The 18,020-nt window shown below is 36.3% G+C and overlaps 1 long non-coding RNA gene across 1 annotated transcript in view; it reads left to right on the forward strand.

Annotated features, from left to right (window-relative positions):
* The window catches only part of LOC132428598 (uncharacterized), a 91,196-nt gene that overhangs the window by 24,883 nt on the left and 48,293 nt on the right, over positions 1-18,020 (forward strand). Inside the window, exon 2 of the long non-coding RNA XR_009520160.1 lies at positions 12,367-12,477. This is a non-coding gene — a long non-coding RNA (uncharacterized lncRNA). The remainder of the gene's footprint in view (positions 1-12,366; positions 12,478-18,020) is intronic.

Genomic DNA, 18,020 nt, shown 5'->3' on the forward strand with positions numbered 1-18,020 from the left:
TCTGGTGGTGTGTATTTGGGTGTCTGTGGCCTTATTATGATTTTAGGCAGCCTCTCTGCTAATGGGTGGGGTTGTGTTCCTGTTTTGCTAGTTGTTTGGCATAGGTTGTCCAGCACTGTGGCTTGCTGGTCGTTGAGCTCTCACTCTTTTTTATTGCAATTTATTTGTGGAAGAATTTCCTACATACTGGATTTTGCTGATTGCATTTCTGTACTATTATTTAACATGATGCTTTATCCCAATTTGATCAGATTCAGGATTGAGTTTTTGCAAAGAAGCTGTAAAAGTGATGTAGTATATTTTCCATTGCAGTACACCAGGAATCACATATCATCTGTTATGTCTCTGTTTGGAATATTTAGATTGGTCATTGGAATTAGATAAATATTATCAGTCTCAACTGTCCATTGTAAAGTTCTTGATTAGCTTTTTAGTCAAAGGTTTTCATAGTCATAATTGATCATTGCCTAGCTCCAGTAGTTTTTTAAGAGATCATGTCTCTTTTTGCTCTGTAAAAAGCACTACGTTTGTTGTGGAGATCAGGGTGATGTAAGCAGGAGGACAATTACAGTTTCTAATATTTTCCTTCTCCTAGGGGTAAGACAAAATGGAAGCATCTCATTAACACATTTTTTGGTGTGTGATTTCAGCTAGTCAATACTGTAAATGTAGCTATTTTCCAATATAAATGACATTGGAGTTAACATTCCTAAAAATACTGTGACATGACTCTAGCTACTGTGAAGAAAATAGCTTGCTTTAATTGCAAATAATGATTCTTAGTCTAGGGCTAAATATAGATAATGATTTGTTGGTGCATTCAGCATGATTTCTCATCCATTATATCATCCAATTCTCACAGCGACTCTATGCGATAAACAAGGAAAGAATAATTTTCTCTATTTTACAGATGTGGAAACTGAGGTTCAGAGAGCTGAAATCACTTTCCGTTGTCATCCACTGAGTTGGTGGAGGAAGTGGGATCAGATTTCAGATTCTTGACTCCAAATCCTGTGTTCTTTTTTGTTGTGCAGTACTTGAGTTATCTCTAGATTCAGGCTTCCTGGCTATTTGTTAAGTTCAATAATAAGTACCAATAAGCCAATAAATTAGTATAAAACTGTCGATATGCTCTGTAAGAATAAATAAATATAATTAAAGGTGTGCATAAAATTAAAAGTTGCTTATAATTATTTTCATGGAACCATGAAAGAGTATCAGCTACCTACCAATTTTTATTTTTTATTGCTATTTTTGTTATATTAGCACATTCTCAAAACTTCTTTTAAACCTCTAATATGTGACAGATTGAGGGAATAAGATATTTTGTCTTCACAGGAGGACTTGATAACGTGGTGCAAGGAGAGAAGATAAACCAGTAATTACAGCATAGATTAGTAAGATGATGGGTTTTAGGCTTCAACAATTGTCAATTTTGACTTGACCCTAAATTCTGTCTCTCTTATTACTGTCAGTATATCAGATGACCAAGAGTAGCTTGTTCAAAACACATAAGATACATTTTACAAATATAGCTAGTGGCTTTCTGTATAAATAATTCTATTTGTTTTTAGGGGTCAGGCATGGGTAATTATACTTCTGAAATTTTCTTCATATTTTTCCATCTGAAGAAATGACCTTCTCTTAGTTGGTTTCCAAAGGTTGACTCTCAGGTGGCTGCTGTGTCTAAATATGGCCTTAGCATTGGCCCTAGCACCAAAAGGGGCAGGAACCACATGTAACCTATGTAGGGAAATCCAAATGTCAGAGCTGGCACAAATCTGGCTTTCCATAGGCCCAAGTTGTCCATTTATTCCTGGCCCTAAAAGAGTCTGGGACACATTTCAAGTCTAGTAGGTCTGGGTGTTTATTTCTGGAGCACAATTCCTATAGATTCTCTGATAATATTTGATTCCCAAAGTCAAGGATAAAAGGACAATTCTTAAGGAGTTCCTCAGACACTAGAGATTTATTTGAATGACTTGGGTGACATGTTTTCTTAAAAAAGCTAATTTATCCTCCTGGAAGAAACCTGCTTTTTTTGTTTAGAGAAACCAATAACAGACAAAAGTAAACAATACCACGAAAAAAAATGAGAGAGAAAAATATAATACAGACATGCTGTGAATACTCATGTACTGAATTAGGTGAATTTTAATGTCATATGTGCCTGGCCTAATGCCTGCATTGATAAGATGAAGAATTTGGTTTTAGAGATGTTCTTAAACAGATTGGAAGACCATCTATAAGGTATGTTATTTTTCTTGGTATCTTTATGTTGTGTTGTACATGAGCAAAAATTTTAATCAGGTGGAAAACTCAAGACTTTCCTAGTCTCTCCATCGTGGCAAATCTTAGAGAAGTGTCTGCATCTCCAAAGCATCTTATCTTTGTTTGCTAGCATAATCCTTCAGGATACATTTATTAGCCATTTTATTCCCACTTTCTAGATGAGAAAACCAAAGCTCAGAGGCTAAGCACTTTGGATATCTGAACAGGAATTAAGAATTTGGTCTTCCTGACTCAAAAGCCAAAACTTTTAAATTGTTTCTCAAGAGACTAATGTTACACTTGGGTACTTTTTGACTTTATAAAAGAAACAGAGTGCCAAGATTATGCCAATTTTATGAACTTAGATTGAGATTAAAGGTAAAATTTGGAAAGATGGTAAGTTTATTGGGATATATTTTTGGGAATAAGTACATGGCTATGCCTGGTGTTTCCTAGAATTGTAAATGCTTCTGTGGAAGGGACATTAGGGATTATCCAGTGGTCCAAACTCCTTCCCAATGCAAGATTTCTTTTCATACCATCCTCAAGAGAAAGCCATTCAGCTCTTCCTGAAACATTCTAGTGAGGAGAGAATGTGCTTGGAGAAGCAATTTGGTCTGTTGTTCATTTTCTTGAATTACTGTAATGTTCTTTCCTCTCTCTAACTGAAATCTGCCTCCTGTTATATCCACTCCTTTCCCTTGGTCTGACTTCTACCATAATATACAAAACGTTCATTCCTTCATTTACACAGTAGCCCTTCTCACCTCTTGACTGTACACTTTCAGTATTTTTCAATGTCCCTGAAACTCAAGGTTAAGCATGCTAACAAAGCCAACAATGTTAAAAAGAAACTGAGGTCAAGGAGGGGAATGAAGCATTGAGGAATCACAGAACTAATGGCCAGTTCTTCAAAACCATGCAGGCAGCATTTCATGATCATCGAATAAGCATCTCCAGTGTTTTTAAAACTACCCATATTGTTGATTTCATAAACCATTATCAACAAGTCATATTTATTAAGCACGCTTTGGGAAAATGACACTGTGTCAACTGAAGGCATGACATATTTTCAATGGCTTGTTTCCATGTGGCAATCTCTTCTTGCCAAATGATTAGAGAGCTCTTAAATACATTTGCATTAACATCATTATTTGTCTAAAAATTTAATAAGAAAGCTGAGCTCCTCTTGAAAAGAGATGATCTCATGTTTGAAAAGAAATATTTTTTTCCCATCAGATTGATACAGTTTACGTAACTGTGTGTTTTTACTTAAGCACTAGTTTGCAAAATGGAATTATCGTGGATTCAAAATACCCTCAGAATTATCTATAATATAATCTTTAGTCAAAAATCATTATGAAGGAGTAGCTAAACACAATTTTAGAAAATATTATTATAAAACTTTCAGTAATTTCCAGGTAGAGGATGCTGGAAAGATCCACTCTAATTCTCCGGGCTACACAGTTTAACTGCAGACTGATTGTATTTTTAAGCTGTAAAACATTATTTAGAAATCCTATATCATCTGAAACAGATGAAGTTCAGAAAGTTTCAAAATCTAACAAATCCTAGTGATTTTCAAATAATATTTGAAAGGTTAATCACGAGTAATAAATCTCCCAATATACCTAATCCTCATTACAATGTCATTATAACACTATAAAATCATCAAGATACTATAAGGAAAACAGATATGAGTTTTACAATCTCTTATCTCTTTAAATCTCTTATAATAGTTTCTAATAAATAGCAAAGTGTATAAACGTTTATAAATGATAACTTTATAAATGTTGAGCATGCAATTGTTTTTTGATTCTTCAGACCTTAGTCAACCCCAAAATGACACATCCAGAACAGGCACACTTCTGAGAACAAGGAGAAGTGAAGAGTATTGATTGTGACAAAGGTGGTAGAAAATGAGTTCATGCCTTTAAAAAAGATTTAAAATAGGATGGGAACCCAGATTGTATGCACACAAAAATAACCAAAGACTAGGGCAAAAAAGGATAAACAATGTATTGATACATACATTCAAGAAAATGCATAAATGATGAAGGAAAACAAATAAATGCTTAGAATCAGGAAAAGTATTCTTGAAAGAATTTGGGTGAGGGACTAAGTTTCCAAAAAGTAACTGGGCAGGAAGATTGTGTGTGTTTGTTTGCATGTGTGTTTGTATGTGTATAGAGTTACAGTGTTAAAAATAAGGAGAAATATTCAAAGTAATAGTGACTATGGCACAAATGGAGAATAAGAATTAAGATGAATGAGTGGTAGCTGAACAGCTGAAGAACTTTATACTTTGTAACCCTCTAGTTATGTTGAACTGTATGCAATTGTTGATATTAAACTATTTTGACCTACAGACACAGCTGTTTCCTATAGTTCATTGTAAGTTCTCTTATTTGAGCTGTAAGGACTGCCCATACCAGGAAGGAAGACTGTTGGGTCCCAAGGCAAAACTATTAAAGAAAAGGAATGTCTGATGATTATAGGAATTTACATCTGAATTAAGATCTTTAGGTGATTTTCATGTATGCCACAGTTTAGTAACCATCATTTGGCCACAGTCTTTGGCTGAAAGAATAGTTCTAGTACTTCCCTTTGTGTTTTATCCCATAGGCCTGGTAACATGGATAATTGGATGAATAGATCCCTAACCCTAAGTAACTATGATTTGTCCTTGAACGAAGCTCTGCCCAGACATATAAAACAGTGATCAACAGGCCCAATTATCTTCTCTTTTTCAGAAATCAGCCAAGTATAGGAAAATAGTCAATTTACATAATGGAGGCATATACAAGGCATATTTTCAGAGTGTTAAAGTAAGAATCAAGGGTACCTACTTTTCAGCAATACTTGTACATTTTTAGAGTTACTTATACATGTTGGAATTACATTTTGGGAATTTGTCAGCCTGCTAGAGCTATATTTGGACCCTGAAGGTAGTCCTGTCTTCCTAAAGCCTGGCCACATGTTAGAACCTCTTGCTATTTCTTTGTGTATCATTAAAACAGGTTTCTAATGTATTATTTAACTGACTGGAATGAGCTCTGTTCATCTCAACCAAAAGGGCATTCAGATATCGATATGAAATCCAAACCAGGATTTTAGTGAAATGTTTTAATTTTATAATTTAGAAAGAAGAGAAGACAAGACACTGGCTATTTGACTGTATAATCAGCCCTGAATAACTGAGTTTGATATACCTTCTGAAATAGAGCTAAATAATGTTAACTTTCATCCTTTCCCTCCCCACTGCCAATCTAAAACCTCTAGAAAGATGTCCTGTCATCCTGCTTGTTAATTTAAAAGTAGTCCACACAGCCCCAACTTCCCTTGAACTTGGGAGCAAAATCTCCAGTAATGAGGTTGAGTGACATTCTTCACCCATTGCTTTAAACGGTCAGAATTATCATGATTAGGATTCCAGTTTTCTTTGGTAGCAAGCGCAAGTGTTTAAGCAATAAGTAATACGGACAGTAGTGACAACGTCCTATTTTAGAGGACACAATTGATAACATGTTAACGATTTTGCCTGTAAAAAAAAGGTACTGAGGGAGTACTGCAGTGGATAATATCACAAACATGCATACGCAGTATTTCTTGAGAACAAAACTGTTTTACTTATTTTATTTCATGGCCTTTAAAGGACAAAATTCCCTTGCATTCTTCCCATATGACACCTTCATTTAATTTTCATGACTTAGTGCAGAATCCTACTATGTACAATGATGTCTGTGCTTTCCTTGATGTTCTAAGCCTCTGATACCTTCTGTAAAAAACTTTAGATTCTGAGCTTTAAAAATGGTACTATTCTGTTGTTTGTGAGTTTCAAAAGCTTCATAGGGATAAAAATCTATGATCACTTAGAAAATCTTGCAGAAATCAGGCTCTTCTCTATATCTCTGCTGCTACCACCTAGTCTAAACCATAACATCTCTTGACAACTAGAACTTCCTACATGGTTTCCTTTTTGTTCACCACGAAACATTTTCCATAAAGCAGCCATAGTGAATTTTTAAAACTCTAAATCTGATTTTGTCCCTCTCTCTCTCTCACACACACACACACACCCCTCACACGCTCTATTTAGAATGGCAGTCTACTGCTTTTAGAATAAAATCCAAATTTCTCTCTGAGTCCATCTTCAACTGCATCTCATGCAACTCACCCCATGCTTACTGGACTTTAGTTTTTTTCTCGGCTCCAGAACTTTGTACTTGTTTGCTTTGTTCTTGTCCTGGAACAGACATAACTTGGCTCTCCCTATGGGTGATTGTGGCCTTAGCCCGATGTCACTTCCTCAGAGAGGTCTTCTCTGACCAACCCGTATAAAGTGGTTTTCCTTAACTACTCTCTTTTTCATCAGATTGTTTTCTTCGTAAGACTTAACAAACTTTGTTGTCCTTCATCAGGCCCAGCTGCCAAGTGCATCCTTTTGGTCTGTGCACTGATCTCTCTTCTAAGTGTGTGGTCCTGGGTAGCAAGTCTGCTTTTACTCAGTGCATGTAGTAAGAGTCACAGCAGCTTTCTGCAGAAAGCGTCGCTTCCCTCACTGTCTTCAGAGGGGTGGTAGGGCTGGCAGGGCCCCTCCTGTACAAGTATAAGCTACAGCACGATTTGGAGGAAGCAGTTAAAAACTCTTAAAGCCTGGATTTTAAAATAAAAACCTACCTAAACAAGTCAGTGTCATACCTGCATTCCAGAAGGCGATTTGTGTTCTTTAAATTGATATACCCAAGTAGGAATCTATCTGGAGGAAATACTCAGACAAAAGTGTAAAGATACATGAATATGGAATTCAGTGGAAGGGGTGCTTAAAGATTTTTCTATAATCATTAGTTAAGTAAATTATGAGACATCTCTGCAAAGACATATATTGACATGGTAAAACCTTTACAAAATCTTGTTGAGAGAAGAAGTGGGCTGCAAAGCAGCATATATAGAAGGAACTTATTTATTTAAATTATATGCTTCCTATATGTTGATAAGTATATTTTAGTACTGAATCATAACTGTTATAGCTATTCAACAAAGTTCTGTCTGTGGTTGGTTGTGTCCAGACTGTGGAATTTCAAGGGATTTTTCCTTTCTTCTTTATATGGTTCTCTATTTATTTATTTTACAGCTAGTGTGCACTTTTGTGGCAAATAGAAAAAGTGAAATAAAAAATATTGTAGCAGAAAAAAATACTGTTACAAACTCTATAGCAAAATGGTGAAATAGTTACATGGAGGAAAAATGAAAGATTTCATAGTCATACAATGATTATAATTATGCCAACATACATGAGGATTAAAGACGTGAAGGACTGGCACACAAGTGACAGTTGTGTTGCAGTCAATAGGATTAGGAATACTCATTCACATACTGCTTTAAATTTTCACTAATGCTGTATTATTTTCTATAACTGAAAATATTTTAAAAGACTAATCTGCCTATAGATATTGGTTATTTGGCAATTCGCACAAGAATTATGGGTTGGTAATTTGGATAAAAAAGATCGGAATATCAAACATGCTCTTACTATGTACATATTACATATTTAAATGCATTATTACATACACCCACACATATATGTGAATATATGTGCATTACCATGAAATAAAATTCAGTAAAACTACAATATTTGAAGTCTGTAGAGAAGTAAAGTTAGTCTTGAATTCTACTCTATTATGTCTACACAGGTAGAGTTCTATCTTAAGGACTTTTTTTTTTTGCGGTACGCGGGCCTCTCTCACTGTTGTGGTCTCTCCCATTGCGGAGCACAGGCTCTGGACGCGCAGGCTCAGCGGCCATGGCTCACGGGCCCAGCCGCTCCGCGGCATGTGGGATCTTCCCGGACTGGGGCACGAACCCGTGTCCCCTGCATCGGCAGGCGGACTCTCAAACACTGCACCACCAGGGAAGCCTTAAGGACTTCTTTATAATCGATAGAGTGAAGAATTTCAGAATTTCAGAATATATACTTAAAAGCTTCAGTTCATGCTACATTGGCAGAAGCGCTTCCGCTCTTGGTTCACTACTTTGAACTATGTTAGTAACTAATCTAGTCAACTTGCAGGATCTAATGGGGGCATATATGCCACAGATAATTCTTGGTACTTTAGAAGAACTTTGATCTTGTACTCTCTTTTTCAGTGACTAAAAGAACCTTAGGAATGAATCTAGCAGAAAAGTTGCTATGCATAACAATTCTCTCAAAAACTGTTATAGGTGACTATCATGTGTATCTTTTCTTCTGGCTGTAACGTAATAGCCATTCCAATTTTGTCGCTTGGTATATGTTCTATATCTGTTAGTTCACCAGTATTATTTACATCTTTGAAGAGTACATGCACTTACATGTAATCATAGCTGTATAATATATCCATAATCTAAGGTTGACATCAATAGTTAATACTGTTTTAAAAATAGAATAAGCATGTAAACCTATTCAGTTAAAAAATTTTTTTGGAACTGAAACTCAGATCTCACTCAATTGTTTTATAAATTGGTGAGCATTTGCTTATATTGCTTATAAAGTGAGTAAATGAAACTAGAAAGTCTGCACAATGTAGGACAAATAGCAAAGCACCCATATTGTTTTCATGGATCTTTTAATTAAGCCATTACATTTTGAACAATAACTAGTTTTTTCTTTCTTCATTATTCTTGTTATTGCTTAGTTTGTATAACATCATAGTTTTGAAGCATACTGAATAAATAATACAGTTCATACAAGGCAGTCATTTTTCTTATAAGCAAAACTAGCAAGGGAGAAAGTTGAAACAGGTGTTTACTGAGCTCCTACTTTGTACAAAGCATGATGCTTGGTAATGAAGATTTCAAGATAACGAGACAGAGTACTGTCCTCACGGCCTACTAGGAAACAACAAAAGCTCTACTTATGTGCAGATATACTACATAGTAGGAAGTTTCCAAAATGTGGGAAGCTGTTGATATGTGTGGGTGGCAGGATATAGTATAATGTAGAAAATGTTCTAAATTGAGGTTTGTGTAATGTATTGTCTGAATACAGAAGAGGAAGCAATTAATTTCATCTAGGTAACTGTGAGAACTGGTCCTTGAAGAAAGCCAAAAGAAGAGAAGACATTTGAGCAGGACCTCGAACGCTGAGTTAGATCATTCCTGGAAGACACACAGCAGGTTGTGAAGAGAAGAATTGACACTACTATGTCATGGACTACTCCATGTGATGGAATAAAAATGCCAGCAATCTTACTGATTTTAATTCCGTATGTTCTCAAATTATTAGATGGCTTCAATGCTTTCATTAGCATATCATTTGGCATTGCTCTTCTTTTTCTAAATTCTACACTAGCAGAATGTGATAGGGTTCTTTACTTTTTGTGAATTTGGCACATTGACAGCAGAGGTGGCTGGCCGCAGATGAACCACCTTGAAAACCATATATTCCAGTGATCACTGCAGAGGTTGATGGCACCTTGCTCTACATAGTAGGTCTTACCTTTTTCCTGCTGGCACAGTCCAGCGACTGGAGTCTGAGATGAGGAGAAAGGATTGTGATCACTCAACACAACTGGTATAAAAAAACTCCCTGAGAAAATTATTTCCTCTGTTGGTTCTGCAGCTTGCTTCTGATCTCAGTGGGAGCACCTATGCTATAATAAATCCTAGTGTAGTTTGGTTTCTTCTAAAGTCTGGGAAGTATGCAAGTGCTAATAGGTACTATCTTTTTTGAGTCATGGTCCCAAATCATAAGATAATGAAAAATGTTAAACAGACCTTGAGAATACTGCATTGGGATAAAAACACAGAAAGAACAAATTTGATATTGATATTAGAATTAAGCTTATATTACAAACTCATGTGGCACAAAAAGGAGCAATTTTATTTAGTAAGGAAATTGTGTGTGTGAGGGGGGTAGAGTAACTATAGTTTTAGCTTTAATCTAGGTTGTTGAGATATAATTGTCTCAGGGGGATTTAATAGTCTTAATTTGCAACTGGCAAGACCAAAGAAAAAGTCTGCTTTAGATACTTGTACTTGATCATTGCCAGGAGGGAGATGTGGAAATGTCAGTTTAGTCTGCCTCAGACAACAACAGCAGCAGCAACAGGTCCAGAAAAATGGCTAGAAATGTGACACTGTAGTTGATAGAAACTTGTGTTCATTTTATACATCAAAAGTACTATGACTTTGTTTCTTCAAAAGCTATATGACAGGGCTTCCCTGGTGGCACAGTGGTTGAGAGTCCGCCTGCCCATGCAGGGGACGCGGGTTCGTGCCCCGGTCCGGGAAGATCCCCCATGACGCGGAGTGGCTGGGCCCGTGAGCCATGGCCGCTGGGCCTGCGCGTCCGGAGCCTGTGCTCCGCAACGGGAGAGGCCACAACAGTGAGAGGCCCACGTACCGCAAAAAAAAAAAAAAAAAAAAAAAAAAAGCTATATGACATTGGTGTGGCCCCTGGAGTTCTTGGAAGAGCATAAAGGCTTATTAAACTTCGTTCATTAAATAAAATTTGAGAATTACCTCTGAAATTTTTAAGGGTGGCTAGAGTTGATCTTAGGTAGTGAAGGACTCCTGGAGCTATTCAGGATTCTGTAAAAGCTGCCGTTCTTTGGAGGAGCTGTGAAAGCACAGGAGGCTGTTGGTGTGTGTGGGTAGCAGGAGCAACTGCTAATGGCTGAGAGCGCCACCGAGACATGTAGGATCCAGGAGACCTTGTTGTTCAGGGACACTCACCTAACCATTCACCCTGGGGGTCTTCTTATCTAGTTTTCACTGAAAGAAGGAAAACAATAACATCCCACCAGGAAACCAGACTGAGATTTGGCCTTGGGAACCATGGGTGAAGATTGAAAGCAAGAAAGGAGCGTACAGAGACAAAATAGGCCTTCTGATTCTGGGCTGTAAATACACGGCTTGTGAGAAAAGAGTTACCTCCTTACGAGATTCTTATAAAAATCTGAGTATTCTTTATAGAATCATGCTCCCAAATGATGATCAACAGAACTCCTCTCTAAATACGACTTTTCTCAGAATGTTAATCTTGATAGTCAAGAGTGCAGATGACCACTTGTCTATAAAGTGGACCCAAGGCTGTTTAGAAAAGATAATTTTTTTTTTTTACATAAGCTTTCCTATGGCCCAATTCTATGTGGATGTGGGGACTATCAGTTAAGATTAAAGTCCTGCTTAGGGCTTCCCTGGTGGCGCAGTGGTTGAGAGTCCGCCTGCCGATACAGAGGACATGGGTTCGTGCCCTGGTCCGGGAGGATCCCACATGCCGCGGAGCGGCTGGGCCTGTGAGCAATGGCCGCTGAGCCTGTGCGTCCGGAGCCTGTGCTCCGCAGCGGGAGAGGCCACAACAGTGAGAGGCCCGTGTACCGCAAAAAAAAAAAAAAAAAAAAAAAACAATTAAAAAAGAAAAAAAAGTCCTGCTTAAAGTTATTAATTGTCATGAGAGGAGGGAAACTTTATTTTTGGCTCATTTAATTATTAAAGCATATGTATCTTAATCAGTAACACAAAATTTCAGCACTCTGAATTCTTGCCAGAATATAGTCTCAAATTCGCTGCAGTGAGTACTGCACAAAGAATATGTGGTCTGTCTGCTCTTGAAAATCAGTGTTTCACAACCTTTTTAAGCCTATGTTCCCACTTAATAAACGTAAAAATCTCATGCTCTCCTAGAGTCTTAAAAGCATATCTACTGAGTATAATTATTTTCTGCCAGTCAGTAAGTTGTGCTTTACTTTCTATAGATATTGTATTATAACAATAAGAATATTATTTAATATTGTGAATATTAAATAATATTTTAATTTTGAATATGCCTCATGTTTCATGTTTCCCTCCTGAGACACTTGTACCTTGTGGGGGACAAGCAAGTGACGAAGTATGTCACCAGTTGAGAACCACCCCATTAGATATCCTAAATACTGTTTCCTTTGGGTCTAGCCAGACCATCAGAGAGCTGCACAACTGGCTTGCATTCCCTCTCTATTTCTACCGTAACCTGGAATGGAATTAAGGAATTCTAGTTTGGATTTTTACAATGGCTTGCGTTGAGAAACTTGATGAACAAAGACTATACAAAACTTGGTATTATATTTATTATAGGATGGTGTTGAGGATAGAATCCACTACATTTTACCTATCCTTTCTTGGAATACATGAAGATGTGCATCGGCAGTGGGGGTACGGGGAGTGAAGATCTTGCTTTTCCTAAGGGTAAGTTTTGTTTCTTTTATCTGTACATGCATCCTGTAACAGTTCTGTTTTTTTCTTTTCTTTGGCCCTAGGACTCTGAGTCCAAACATAAGCCCACTCCTTTTTATTGTATTAGACTTTCTTGTATACACTTTATGTAATTTAACATCTAGGTGATTAAGAGTATCAACTTTGGAGTCAGCCAACCAGGGACTGGAATCCTAGCTCTTGGTAATTACTAGCACTGTGACTGTAGACAAGTAACTTAAATTCTCTAAGTCTTCATTTCTTCTTCTAAAAAAAAAGAAACTAAAAACATCTTCCTCATGGAGTTGCTATGATTAAATAATGCAATTTATAGTATCTAGCACAGTTCGTGGCACATGAAACAATTGTCATTTGATTAATTATGATTTGTATGGTTTCCCTTTTGCCCTGATACCTTTATCTTTGTGTGTTTGCTTATTTGTTTTGTTTCTCATTTTGTTTTCTGTCTTGGTGTTGTAGTGTTTCTTTAAGGAACCTCAAATAACTTTTAGAATAAACTTGAACATAAGTAAATAAAGATCATATCATGCATGTGGGATTCTTCAGAGTAGTTTAGGAAAACGAGCTGGGGGCTATGAGGAGAGTAGGAATTCCAATGATGGCATTTAAGCTGGTTTTGAGGGGATTGATCACATGCAATTTTGCAAAGTATGTGGATATTTTAAAAATTTATTAGTATCCTTAATTTGTTCTCTTTAATTTCTCCTTTCAGCTTTTATTTTTTATTTTTTGCTACTTTGTCCTGCCCACCCTCAACAATACCTCTCCTACCTTTAAGAATCTATGTCCTCCTTTTGATCTCTTTGCCAAAGTGTTAGAGGCTATTTAAAGTATCAGGTAGGATGTTAGATGGGATAAGTTTGAGGTGAGAGTACCATCCATCCCTAAGGGAGCTAACTTTTGAGAAATGGCAAAGAACTGCCTCTTATCCATCCCACATGCCATCTGTGATGGCCTGATGATCCATGAGTATTTAGGACCGCTTCTGAAGAACAGGGTTTACATTCTCCCGCTACGTAACGTCCTCCATGGAGGACCTAAGAAGTGAGTCCTAGTATCAAAGCTAATGTGTAGGTAAGGCTCAAAATTGAAATAGGGTTCCAGCATATCTTAATTAGAATAGTCAAGTGTTTCCAGCTTTGTGACTGGGCAAGGCCAATTGTATATTTATTTATCATACAATAATAATAATATTAAGATCTTACGAGTAATGTTGCAGTAAATCCAAATACTAACCATGTGGACGTAAGTTTAGACAGATTTTCTTCTTATATATTTCTCTCTGGAGGTAAATGAAGTTTTGTTTAGAGCCATTATTCAATTTAAGAAAACATTTTCTGAATATAACTGAAGTTGGAAGAAATAAAATAGAAGAAAATAACCACCAGATGTAGTCAGTGACAGACAACAGAAAAACATTTTTTTAAAAATTCTTGAAGTGATTGTCTTTGATAGAGATGGCTCAGTTCCTCTTAACGTATTATCTTAAACCTTAGCAAGATTTCATTCCTATCACTCCACAAAACTGCTTTCATCTCAGTTACCGACGACCTCCATGTTACTAAACGCCATGATCAATTCTTGGTATTTCATCTTGATTATCAACATCATGTAATACAATTGATCACTGCTTCTGTTTTCATGTACTTTTCTCATTCAAATTGAGGAACACCATACACTATTTTTCCTGCCTTACTGATCACTCCTTTCTGATTTCTCCTCTTCCACACAAATGAACTCTTAGCATTGGAGAATCCCAAAGCTCTGTCCTTCTGTCTCTTTCTTCTCCACTTATATTTACTTTCCTGGTGATTTCATCCAGAGTTATTACTTTATATATTAACTATATGCTGATAAGTCCCCCATTTTTTTTGATGACTCCCAAATTTTTATCTCCAATCTTGACCTCTGCTCTGGACTCATATATGTAACTACCTATTCAACATCTCTCTGTCCGTGTCTAATAGACATCTCAAATCAACTTCCCTAAAATGGGATATCTGATTTCTCTCATCCTCAAACCTATTTCTTCTGCCTTCCCAAGCTGAGTTGACCTCAACTGTGCCTTTCCAGTTACTCGGGCCAAAAAACTTAGAATCATCTATCACCCTTCCTTTTCCTTACTCCCACATCCAGTTTGTTAGGAAATCCTGTTGACTTTTTCTTCAAAGCATTTTCATAATCTGATCACTTCTCATTTCGATAATACCCTGGTCCAAGTCACCGTTATCTCTTGTCTATATAAAATAATAGCTTCTTTAACAGGCCTCTCTGCTGCTATTCTTGCCCCTGTTATTGTTTTCTCAAGCCAGCAGCTAAACTGATAGTATGAAAACATGTCAGGCCATGTCATTTCTCTGCTCAGAACCCATGTCTGGCATTCATGTCATTCCAAGTAAAAGTCTAAGTCATTACAGTGGCTCACAAGGCCCCATGCTCTGGCTATCTTCTGTCCCCCTGCCCTCAGGTACCACTCCTCTCTCCTTTGCTCACCATACTTGGACCACACTGACATTTGTGCTGTTCCTTGAACATGACAGGCATGTTTTTACTTTAGGGCCTTCGCTATAACTCTGCCTCTAGCCTGGAATTCTCTTTCTGTGAGTATTTGAGACTAACTTTCATACATCCTTCTAGCTTTGCTCACATATCTCACTTTGAATGAGGCCTACTCTGACCACCCTATTTGATACTACAGCCTTAAGTACTCCCATTCCCTCTTATCCTGCTTGACTCTCTCTCTATTTTTTTCCTTTTAGCACTTATCACCATCTAACATATTATGTAAGTAACTTACATTTCACATTTATTATTTATTGTTTTTCTCCCCCAAGTAAACGTAAACTCTCTAGGGGCCAGTGTTGGGCATTTAGTGTTTCTTTTACTTATTAATTTATTGATTGCAATTTTTTGGTTTATTATCATAAACACCTTTGTCCATAAATCTTTATCTGTTTAAAAGGATTATTTTCCTAAAATAGATTCCCAGAGATGGGATTATTGGGAATAGGACTCTTTTAAGGCTCTTGATAAATATTACCAAATTGTTATCCAAATGGATTGTACCAATTTACATTCTCACCAACAATGTACTAATGTTTACTTTATTAAATCCTCATCAATATTGAGTGTTGCCATTTTTTGACAACTTGTCAAAAAATATTATATGCTAGTTATTTAACTGCAGTTCCTGTGACACTGAAAATGTCTCCTTTGTTACTTTTATAAATTGCTTGTGCTCTTTTCACCTTTATAAATCACTTATACCTATTCTTTGTCCAATCATCTATTAGGGTTTTATGTTATCTTTTTCTTGTCAATTTGTCTAATTTTAGCTTAATATATCTTAAAATTGATATTCATTTTATATGGGTAATTGTGTCATAGCTATAATACATAGGTGTAATGTTGTATACATATTGTCATTAAATAAATGGGTCTAAGGAAAGTAAACTTTCAGCAGCTTTATTCATAGGTGTTACAGAGAGAAAGAAATCTCCATGGAAACTTTTAAATGTTTGTAAAAATTTTTGCCATCTCACAGTACATGGAGCTCGGTGCATATCTCCAAATGAAATCTCACAGAAACGGTTTGAAGTATTTGTAGGAAAGGTTACTCTTGAGCAATGTCTAATGTCCCTACAAAAATGTGGCAAAAGTGCAAAGTAGGTAGAGCAGAGAAATAAACAGGTTTGGTGTGTAGATGAGCATGACTTAGAAATGTACTTCCATTGATAAACTGTCAGCATCAATTGTACTTTAAAATTTTCCTCTTCTTAGAATTTATTCTCTGGTACCAATTTCTAGCCAAGGAGAATGACATTGATTGTAGATAATTGAGACTGAACTTTTGGGGTGATTTTAAAGGTGACTTTAAATCTCTTCATATTTTGCTTGTTGGTATTTTAAAGATCTAATGATAATGATCTTACATTTGCAGCTAGGGCAAGCTAAAAAAAAAATCTCCCATTACTGCAGAGGCCCTGTCAGAGACAATTCATTCTATTGGATTTTTTGTGAGTGTATCTTTAGTTAAGAATGTCGTATGACTTCTTTTGCTTTATTATGTTACATGTTCTAAAACCTTTACCCCAAAAGTGAATTTATACTATGCAGGAGGATCAAGTTTTCACCACAGAGAAGCTGCCGTTCCCAGGGTTAAATGTGGCCTCTATTTAGCTGTGTGCAGCAACATCACACAACAGTGTGAGGTGAGAATGAAGGATCTCTTTGGACCCAAAGAGAATTTAAGTAGGCAGAGAATGTAATTATCCAAGCTGGATTTAAGCCGGAATGACGGGGTTAACATCCTTACAAACATCGGTCCTAATTGAAGAAAATTGAAACTAACAACAGCTACTTTCCCAAAATGTGAGTCACACACCTTTTCCTAGTGTCTTTCATTTTCTCTTTATTGATAGAGTCTCCCAGGCAAGGACTGGATTTTATCTAGTCAGCTGTCTATTGCCAGCAAAGCTGTTGTTGTTCTTTAAAGATATGAAAATACAATTTAGTCACTACTCAAAAAATTTATGAAATGTGAGAACTATAATTTCTCTTTTGGTTTCTAGGCTAATAACAAAATAAAACATTACACACATGGCATGGAACTCAGGTTTGTACAGCTTGAGATTATTTTATTTTGCTCTGATGTTAAATCAAATAAAATAATATTTGGCTAAATCTATGGAAGCATTAAAATATAGGATTCTGAATAATCTCAGCTTTAAAAATATTTCACACCTTCTATAAAAGATAGTAATATTCCTTTGACTGTAATATGTTTGATTCATTTGCTTGCATTTCTATACTCCTACACTAAAATGTGAACTCTTGAGAGTAGGGACTATTTTTTTTTTTTTACTTCACCTGAACAGCGTCATCACATAGCACATGCTCCTGGCACAGAATAGATGCTCAATACAAATACTGAATACTTCTTATTTACTTTATTTACTTGCATCATACCAACTAATTAGCCAGCTTACATGAAATTAATAATGTACAATTTCTCTACTTTTTGAGATGTAGCTTTTCTTAGACGAATGAATCCCTACTTTCCCCTTTTGTTAGAATATTCCCAATTCATACTCCTCTAATATTCAAATATTTTCTTATTTTTCTTCTACTGGAAGCAATCACTATCCTATAATTAAAAGCATTTAATTAACAATGGGAGATTTTAATTCTTAACGCTGTTGGAAATTGTTTTTAATTTTAATCCCAGTTTAAAATGCTAAATGCAAGAAAGACCTTGCTAATGCAGGGACCTATTAATTTATAGCCCAAACTTGCCTCTGCTATTTGTTCTTCAAATGACTCTTTAGCCAAACATCATGGAGCTGCCCTGTGGTAGCGGCTGGGTATACAAGCAGGACACCTGAAGAACTTTTGAGGATGAACATCAAGGGAACAGATAGCAGCTCTTGTGCCTTTTTTGTATAAATATTACCTTTCCCATGATGCTTGACAGTTTTAAAACTCTGCTATAATACAGTTTGTAGCCCATAGCAGAA

The sequence above is a fragment of the Delphinus delphis genome, chromosome 7 (genome assembly GCF_949987515.2).
Source record: "Delphinus delphis chromosome 7, mDelDel1.2, whole genome shotgun sequence".
Classification (NCBI taxonomy): Eukaryota; Metazoa; Chordata; class Mammalia; order Artiodactyla; family Delphinidae; genus Delphinus; species Delphinus delphis.